Here is a 9,969-nt window from a genome sequence, read left to right as displayed (position 1 = left end):
GCGGAGATGCGTTCTGTTTCGTGACGGCTAGGGTTGGCAGCGCCCCACATATATATGTGCGGCCGCGCGTGGAGAGACGTGGGCTGAACCCACGTCCAAGTCGGTAGCCCACGATCCGACGTCTCAGATCGTGGCCCCACCTGTCAAAGACTCTCCGTTCCTGACCGGCAAAAAGAAGCGCATAGGAGTGAGCTCGGCTCGGCTCAATCCCGCAACCCGCGGCGCGTCGTGGCGAGGCGTGGCGTGGCGAGGCGAGCGGAGGAGGAGGAGTGCGCGAGGGCCTCATCTCTTCTCAAGCTCCAATAGCATGAGGGAGAGAGTCCCTTATAAACCACTCCAACTCTCCTTCCACTTCCAAGGTGGGACTAAACTTCCCACACACCTAGTGCCATATAACCCACATGGGCCCTTAGAGATTTTTCAGAAATTGCAATATGGGCCTAGAGCCCATCTCAGATTTCAGCAATCCCCCACCAGATCTCGAGGGCCCATAGTGTCCTCTGTTCCAAATACTGTTTTGATATACTAGTGTTTCAGTGAAGACCTGTTAAGGTTGAGCTTCACCTAGAGCAAGTAGCTACATTCCTTCACAACTGAACAATGGACTATGCCTTGAATTGTCAGTTTGGCGTAAAGAAGTTTCACCACATGTCTTACTAGTACTGGGCTGCCGAAGGCTGACCCCTCGGGTGGAGCATATAAGTCACACTCCTGGCCTATTCATGAGTTTACTAGAGATCACCCCAATCTCATAGACTGTGACTAGCAGTCGGGCTCACATAGGTGTGTTCCTCCAAAGATCGCTCTGTAGGATAGCATCTTGCTTATACATATAAGCCTTGGAACACATTAAGACAATAGTCATCCTTCCGTACAGTTTCCGAGAGTATTGCATCTCCAACGGAGTGGGTTAGTAAAGTTACTCTCCTCAGTTCACCACTGGCTTGTTTCCCCAGGTCCTACTTCACGGGATCTCCGATCACATAGGTTGGGTTACCACCATGGTAACTCATGTGGGTCTCATACCCATCTCCCTCGATGCACTATCTATCACTACACGTGATAGCCCTTTCGTAAAGGGATCTGCCAGATTCTTAGCCGTATGGACATAGTCCAACGCTATCACTCCGGAGTTTCTTAATTTTCTGACAGCCTTTAATCTCATTCTTATGTGTTTGTTGGACTTCATGTTGTCCTTTGAACTCTTCACCTTGGTGATGACAGTCTGATTATCACAGTTCATAAGGATAGCCGGAACCGGTTTATCAACCAGTGGCAAGTCCATCAAAAGATCTCGAAGCCATCCTGCTTCAACACCAGAAGTGTCTAATGCTGTTAATTCTGCTTCCATTGTCGATCTCGTTAAGATCGTTTGCTTGCAAGACTTCCAAGAAACAGCGCCACCTCCAAGAGTAAACATATACCCAGTTGTGGCCTTCATCTCATCAGCATCAGAGATCCAATTCGCATCACTATACCCTTCAAGTACCGACGGGTCTCCGGTATAGTGAAGTCCATAGTTCATAGTACCTTTGAGATAGCGCATAACTCTTTCTACAGCATGCCAATGTACATCACCCGGTTTGGAAACAAACCGGCTCAGTTTGCTCACAGCAAACGCGATGTCAGGCCTCGTTGCGCTCGCTAGGTACATCAGTGAACCAATGATTTGAGAGTATCTCAATTGATCTTTAGCCATGCCTTTGGACTTTCGAATCAACACGCTAGGATCATATGGTGTTTGAGATGGTGTGCAGTCCGAATATCCAAAGCGACTCAACACCTTCTCAACATAATGGGATTGCAGAAGTGTGATCCCACCCTCATTATCTCTCAGTAGCTTGATATTCAAGATAACATCAGCCACACCAAGATCCTTCATCTCAAAGTTCTGAGACAGAAAGGACTTAACCTCCTCAATGACTTTGAGGTTGGTTCCGAATATCAGTATGTCATCAACATACAAGCACAGTATAACTCCTTCGCCCCCACCATGGCGATAGTATACACATTTGTCAGCTTCATTAACAACGAAGCCAACAGATGTCAGAGTTGTATTAAACTTATCATGCCATTGCTTAGGTGCTTGCTTTAGGCCATATAGAGATTTCAGCAACCTACACACCTTTCTTTCCTGACCATCTATCACAAAGCCATCTGGCTGTTGCATGTAGATTTCCTCATTTAGCTCTCCATTCAGAAAAGCCGTCTTGACATCCATTTGGTGGACGAGAAGACCATGTGAGGCCGCCAACGAGAGTAATACTCGAATGGTGGTCAGTCTAGCCACAGGTGAATAAGTATCGAAGAAATCTTCCTCTTCTTTCTGGTCATAGCCCTTGGCCACAAGTCTAGCCTTGTACTTTTCAATCGTACCATCGGGCCTAAGCTTTTTCTTGAACACCCACTTACATCCAAGTGGTTTGCAACCATAGGGACGGTCGGTGATCTCCCATGTCCCGTTAGCCATGATGGAATCCATCTCGCTACGGACCGCATCCTTCCAGTAGTCAGCTTCTGGAGAGGCATACGCTTCTGAAATAGAAGTGGGAGTATCATCCACGAGGTACATGAAGAAATCATCACCAAAGGTCTTTGCAGTCCTTTGTCTCTTGCCCCTACCAAGGGTTTCCTCGTCATCCTCCTCGGGATTTTCATCATGTGTTTGTTCATAATATTCCATAGGGATGGCAGGTTCAGGAGTCTCCTCAGATTCCTGTCTAGAAGTGCTTTGCATATCTCTCATAGGAAAAATATCCTCAAAGAATGTAGCATCCTTAGACTCCATAATTGTACCGATCTTCTGGTCAAGTACCTCAGATTTCACTACTAGAAATCTATAGCCAACGCTGTTCTTAGCGTAGCCCAAATTAATGCAGTCCACGGTCTTATGTCCAAGCTTACGCTTTTTGGGGATCGGCACGTTGACTTTCGCCAAACAGCCCCAAGTGCGCAAGTACGAGAGTGTCGTCCTTCTCTTTGCCCATTTCTCATAGGGAGTGATCTCACTATCCTTTGTCGGAACTTTATTCAGGACATGACATGCCGTCAATATAGCCTCCCCCCACCATGCCTTGGATAAACCCGATGTATCTAACATGGCGTTAACCAAATCAGTTAGAGTACGGTTTTTCCGCTCGGCAACCCCGTTTGACTGGGGTGAATAGGGAGGCGTCCTCTCATGAATAATGCCGTGTTCCGCACAGAAGGAATCAAACTCACTCGAGAAGTACTCTCCACCACGATCTGACCGGACTCGTTTAATTTTCTTTTCAAGTTGATTTTCAACTTCTGCCTTATAGATTTTAAAGTAGTGTAGAGCCTCATCTTTAGTATTTAACAGATACACATAGCAATATCTAGTGGAATCATCTATCAATGTCATGAAGTATCTCTTTCCACCTTTAGTCAACACACCATTCATCTCACAAAGATCAGAATGTATGAGTTCTAATGGTGCCAGGTGTCTCTCCTCCGCGGCCTTATGAGGCTTGCGAGGTTGCTTAGCTTGCACACATGAAAGGCACTTAGAACCTTTGGCTAAAGTGAAACTCGGGATTAAATCCAACTTGGCTAGCCGCGTCATAACACCGAAACTTATGTGACAAAGACGTGAGTGCCAAACCTCAGATTCATTAATACTCGAATGAATATGGTTCACGACTTTATTACAGAAATCTGCGAGGGAAAGGCGGAACATCCCTCCGCTCTCATAACCTTTTCCAACAAATAGTCCATACTTAGTAACAACTAATTTATTAGACTCGAATACCAACTTAAACCCTTCTCTACATAGAAGGGAGCCACTAACGAGGTTCTTCTTGATGGCGGGGACATGCTGCACGTTCTTCAGCTGCACGATCCTTCCCGAAGTAAACTTCAGATCGACCGTGCCAACACCATGAACAGAAGCACTCGCGCCATTCCCCATCAATACGGACCCGTGGCCTGTGACCTGGTAAGAAGAGAACAATGAAATGTCAGCACACACATGAACACCTGCACCTGTATCCACCCACCAATCGGTAGGCTGAAACACTGAAAAAACAGTAAATAAATTACCGTACCCAGATGCACCATTCTCATTGTTGCTCACAATCATGTTGACAGACTTGGAGTCCTGTCCTGACTTCTTAAACTTGTTTGGGCACTTGTTGGCCCAATGTTCAGCCGAACCACAAGTAAAGCAGCCCTCATCCTTCTTGTTCTTCTTGAAGGTCTTCTTACCCTTCTTCTTAAAGTCGGCAGTCTGTTGGACACCGTTCTTTCCCCTGGGCTTGTGGGAATTGGAGTTCTTCTGATGCACCATATTGGCCACAGAAGTTCCTTCGACCCCTTTTCCGTGCGAGTCCTTTGCCCTTGAGTTCTGCTCAACACTCAGATGGCCAATGACATCCTCCACAGAGAATTCACGCCTCTGATGTTTCAGAGTGGTGGCAAAGTTCCTCCAGGAATTGGGGAGCTTAGCGATTATGCAGCCCGCGACAAATTTGCCCGGTAACTCGCACTTAAGAAGCTCAAGCTCCTTAACAATGCATATTATCTCATGAGCCTGCTCCAATACAGGACGGTTTTCAACCATCTTGTAATCGTGGAACTGCTCTATAATATACATCTCGCTCCCTGCATCGGCAGCCCCGAACTTAGATTCGAGCGCCTCCCACAAGTCCTTGGCAGACCGCATATGTAAATATGCATCAACCAGCTTATCTCCAATCACGCTCAGAACTGCCCCGAGGAACACCACGGTGGCCTCCTTAAACGCCTTCTCCTGTTCAGGAGCGATCGTTCCTGTAGGAGTCACACCGGCGACCCAGAACACGTTCATGGCCGTGAGCCATAAGGTGGTTTTAGTCTGCCAACGCTTAAAGTACGTCCCCGTAAACGGGGACGGTTTCAGTGCAGCAGCAAAACCAGAATTCGAAAAACTCCTACAGATATTAGGTTTTTGGATTGATGAGAAAATAGGCAGTTTTCCGATTAAATTAATCCATGAATAAATCATGAGCATGACATGGACAGCATTGATAACATACTGATTATGATCTAACAGAGCATGTACTACGCATATAGTAGAGACATCTACGCATACCGCTAGTACTGCTACAACAGAAAGAAACACGAGAGGGATAAGCGATGTATACCCTCCAATCGGCCACGCGGTGGCGGTGGCGGTGACAGCAGCCGCGGCATCCTCGGCGGCCTTCTTGTCGGCCTCGGCTTTCTCAGCAGCGGCACGGTCGGTGTCGGTCGACATGGTGATGATGAAGGTGATGCGGACGTAGATGAACAGAAGCGAGCAGTCGCGTAGTCGCTACCCAAAAACCTAATCGCCCCTCTCCCCGTACAGGATCCGGAGAGGCGTGGTTTCGGAGGCCTGCTCTCCCGTCAACCGTGTACGCGGTGAACGGGACGGAGTCGCCGGCGGCAGCAGCAGCAGAGGAACGACGTGGGCGTGGAGGCGGAGATGCGTTCTGTTTCGTGACGGCTAGGGTTGGCAGCGCCCCACATATATATGTGCGGCCGCGCGTGGAGAGACGTGGGCTGAACCCACGTCCAAGTCGGTAGCCCACGATCCGACGTCTCAGATCGTGGCCCCACCTGTCAAAGACTCTCCGTTCCTGACCGGCAAAAAGAAGCGCATAGGAGTGAGCTCGGCTCGGCTCAATCCCGCAACCCGCGGCGCGTCGTGACGAGGCGTGGCGTGGCGAGGCGAGCGGAGGAGGAGGAGTGCGCGAGGGCCTCATCTCTTCTCAAGCTCCAATAGCATGAGGGAGAGAGTCCCTTATAAACCACTCCAACTCTCCTTCCACTTCCAAGGTGGGACTAAACTTCCCACACACCTAGTGCCATATAACCCACATGGGCCCTTAGAGATTTTTCAGAAATTGCAATATGGGCCTAGAGCCCATCTCAGATTTCAGCAATCCCCCACCAGATCTCGAGGGCCCATAGTGTCCTCTGTTCCAAATACTGTTTTGATATACTAGTGTTTCAGTGAAGACCTGTTAAGGTTGAGCTTCACCTAGAGCAAGTAGCTACATTCCTTCACAACTGAACAATGGACTATGCCTTGAATTGTCAGTTTGGCGTAAAGAAGTTTCACCACATGTCTTACTAGTACTGGGCTGCCGAAGGCTGACCCCTCGGGTGGAGCATATAAGTCACACTCCTGGCCTATTCATGAGCTTACTAGAGATCACCCCAATCTCATAGACTGTGACTAGCAGTCGGGCTCACATAGGTGTGTTCCTCCAAAGATCGCTCTGTAGGATAGCATCTTGCTTATACATATAAGCCTTGGAACACATTAAGACAATAGTCATCCTTCCGTACAGTTTCCGAGAGTATTGCATCTCCAACGGAGTGGGTTAGTAAAGTTACTCTCCTCAGTTCACCACTGGCTTGTTTCCCCAGGTCCTACTTCACGGGATCTCCGATCACATAGGTTGGGTTACCACCATGGCAACTCATGTGGGTCTCATACCCATCTCCCTCGATGCACTATCTATCACTACACGTGATAGCCCTTTCGTAAAGGGATCTGCCAGATTCTTAGCCGTATGGACATAGTCCAACGCTATCACTCCGGAGTTTCTTAATTTTCTGACAGCTTTTAATCTCATTCTTATGTGTTTGGTGGACTTCATGTTGTCCTTTGAACTCTTCACCTTGGTGATGACAGTCTGATTGTCACAGTTCATAAGGATAGCCGGAACCGGTTTATCAACCAATGGCAAGTCCATCAAAAGATCTCGAAGCCATCTCGCTTCAACACCAGATGTGTCTAATGCCGTTAATTCTGCTTCCATTGTCGATCTCGTTAAGATCGTTTGCTTGCAAGACTTCCAGGAAACAGCGCCACCTCCAAGAGTAAACATATACCCAGTTGTGGCCTTCATCTCATCAGCATCAGAGATCCAATTCGCATCACTATACCCTTCAAGTACCGACGGGTATCCGGTATAGTGAAGTCCATAGTTCATAGTACCTTTCAGATAGCGCATAACTCTCTCAACAGCATGCCAATGTACATCACCCGGTTTGGAAACAAACCGGCTCAGTTTGCTCACAGCAAACGCGATGTCAGGCCTCGTTGCGCTCGCTAGGTACATCAGTGAACCAATGATTTGAGAGTATCTCAATTGATCTTTAGCCATGCCTTTGGACTTTCGAATCAATACGCTAGGATCATATGGTGTTTGAGATGGTGTGCAGTCCGAATATCCAAAACGACTCAACACCTTCTCAACGTAATGGGATTGCAGAAGTGTGATCCCACCCTCATTATCTCTCAGTAGCTTGATGTTCAAGATAACATCAGCCACACCAAGGTCTTTCATCTCAAAGTTCTGAGATAGAAACGATTTGACCTCCTCAATGACTTTGAGGTTTGTTCCGAATATCAGTATGTCATCAACATACAAGCACAGTATAACTCCTTCGCCCCCACCATGGCGATAGTATACACATTTGTCAGCCTCATTAACAACGAAACCAACAGATGTCAGAGTTGTATTAAACTTATCATGCCATTGCTTAGGTGCTTGTTTCAGGCCATATAAAGATTTTATCAACCTACACACCTTTCTTTCCTGACCATCTATCACAAAGCCATCAGGCTGTTGCATGTAGATTTCCTCCTTTAGCTCTCCATTTAGAAAAGCCGTCTTAACATCCATCTGATGGACGAGAAGACCATGTGAGGCCGCCAACGAGAGTAATACTCGAATGGTGGTCAGTCTAGCCACAGGTGAATAAGTATCAAAGAAATCTTCCTCTTCTTGCTGGTCATAGCCCTTGGCCACAAGCCTAGCCTTGTACTTTTCAATCGTACCATCGGGCCTAAGCTTCTTTTTGAACACCCACTTACATCCCAGTGGTTTGCAACCATAGGGACGGTCAGTGATCTCCCATGTCCCGTTAGCCATGATGGAATCCATCTCGCTACGGACCGCATCCTTCCAGTAGTCAGCTTCTGGAGAGGCATACGCTTCTGAAATAGAAGTGGGAGTATCATCCACGAGGTACACGAAGAAATCATCACCAAAGGTCTTTGCAGTCCTTTGTCTCTTGCCCCTACCAAGGGTTTCCTCGTCATCCTCCTCGGGATTTTCATCATGTGTTTGTTCATAATATTCCATAGGGATGGCAGGTTCAGGAGTCTCCTCAGATTCCTGTCTAGAAGTGCTTTGCATATCTCTCATAGGAAAAATATCCTCAAAGAATGTAGCATCCTTAGACTCCATAATTGTACCGATCTTCTGGTCAGGTACCTCAGATTTCACTACTAGAAATCTATAGCCAACGCTGTTCTTAGCGTAGCCCAAATTAATGCAGTCCACGGTCTTATGTCCAAGCTTACGCTTTTTGGGGATCGGCACGTTGACTTTCGCCAAACAGCCCCAAGTGCGCAAGTACGAGAGTGTCGTCCTTCTCTTTGCCCATTTCTCATAGGGAGTGATCTCACTATCCTTTGTCGGAACTTTATTCAGGACATGACATGCCGTCAATATAGCCTCCCCCCACCATGCCTTGGATAAACCCGATGTATCTAACATGGCGTTAACCAAATCAGTTAGAGTACGGTTTTTCCGCTCGGCAACCCCGTTTGACTGGGGTGAATAGGGAGGCGTCCTCTCATGAATAATGCCGTGTTCCGCACAGAAGGAATCAAACTCACTCGAGAAGTACTCTCCACCACGATCTGACCGGACTCGTTTAATTTTCTTTTCAAGTTGATTTTCAACTTCTGCCTTATAGATTTTAAAGTAGTGTAGAGCCTCATCTTTAGTATTTAACAGATACACATAGCAATATCTAGTGGAATCATCTATCAATGTCATGAAGTATCTCTTTCCACCTTTAGTCAACACACCATTCATCTCACAAAGATCAGAATGTATGAGTTCTAATGGTGCCAGGTGTCTCTCCTCCGCGGCCTTATGAGGCTTGCGAGGTTGCTTAGCTTGCACACATGAAAGGCACTTAGAACCTTTGGCTAAAGTGAAACTCGGGATTAAATCCAACTTGGCTAGCCGCGTCATAACACCAAAACTAATGTGACAAAGACGTGAATGCCAAACTTCAGATTCATTAACATTCGAATGAATATGGTTCACGACTTTATTACAAAAATCTGCGAGGGAAAGGCGGAACATCCCTCCGCTCTCATAACCTTTTCCAACAAATAGTCCATACTTTGTAACAACTAATTTATTAGACTCGAATACCAACTTAAACCCTTCTCTACATAGAAGGGAGCCACTAACGAGGTTCTTCTTGATGGCGGGGACATGCTGCACGTTCTTCAGCTGCACGATCCTTCCCGAAGTAAACTTCAGATCGACCGTGCCAACACCATGAACAGAAGCACTCGCGCCATTCCCCATCAATACGGACCCGTGGCCTGTGACCTGGTAAGAAGAGAACAATGAAATGTCAGCACACACATGAACACCTGCACCTGTGTCCACCCACCAATCGGTAGGCTGAAACACTGAAAAAACAGTAAATAAATTACCGTACCCAGATGCACCATTCTCATTGTTGCCCACAATCATGTTGACAGACTTGGAGTCCTGTCCTGACTTCTTAACTTGTTTGGGCACTTGTTGGCCCAATGTTCAGCCGAACCACAAGTAAAGCAGCCCTCATCCTTCTTGTTCTTCTTGAAGGTCTTCTTACCCTTCTTCTTAAAGTCGGCAGTCTGTTGGACACCGTTCTTTCCCCTGGGCTTGTGGGAATTGGAGTTCTTCTGATGCACCATATTGGCCACAGAAGTTCCTTCGACCCCTTTTCCGTGCGAGTCCTTTGCCCTTGAGTTCTGCTCAACACTCAGATGGCCAATGACATCCTCCACAGAGAATTCACGCCTCTGATGTTTCAGAGTGGTGGCAAAGTTCCTCCAGGAATTGGGGAGCTTAGCGATTATGCAGCCCGCGACAAACTTGCCCGGTAACTCGCACT

The sequence above is a fragment of the Triticum aestivum genome, chromosome 6B (assembly GCF_018294505.1).
Source record: "Triticum aestivum cultivar Chinese Spring chromosome 6B, IWGSC CS RefSeq v2.1, whole genome shotgun sequence".
Classification (NCBI taxonomy): Eukaryota; Viridiplantae; Streptophyta; class Magnoliopsida; order Poales; family Poaceae; genus Triticum; species Triticum aestivum.
This window is presented reverse-complemented; position numbering follows the sequence as displayed.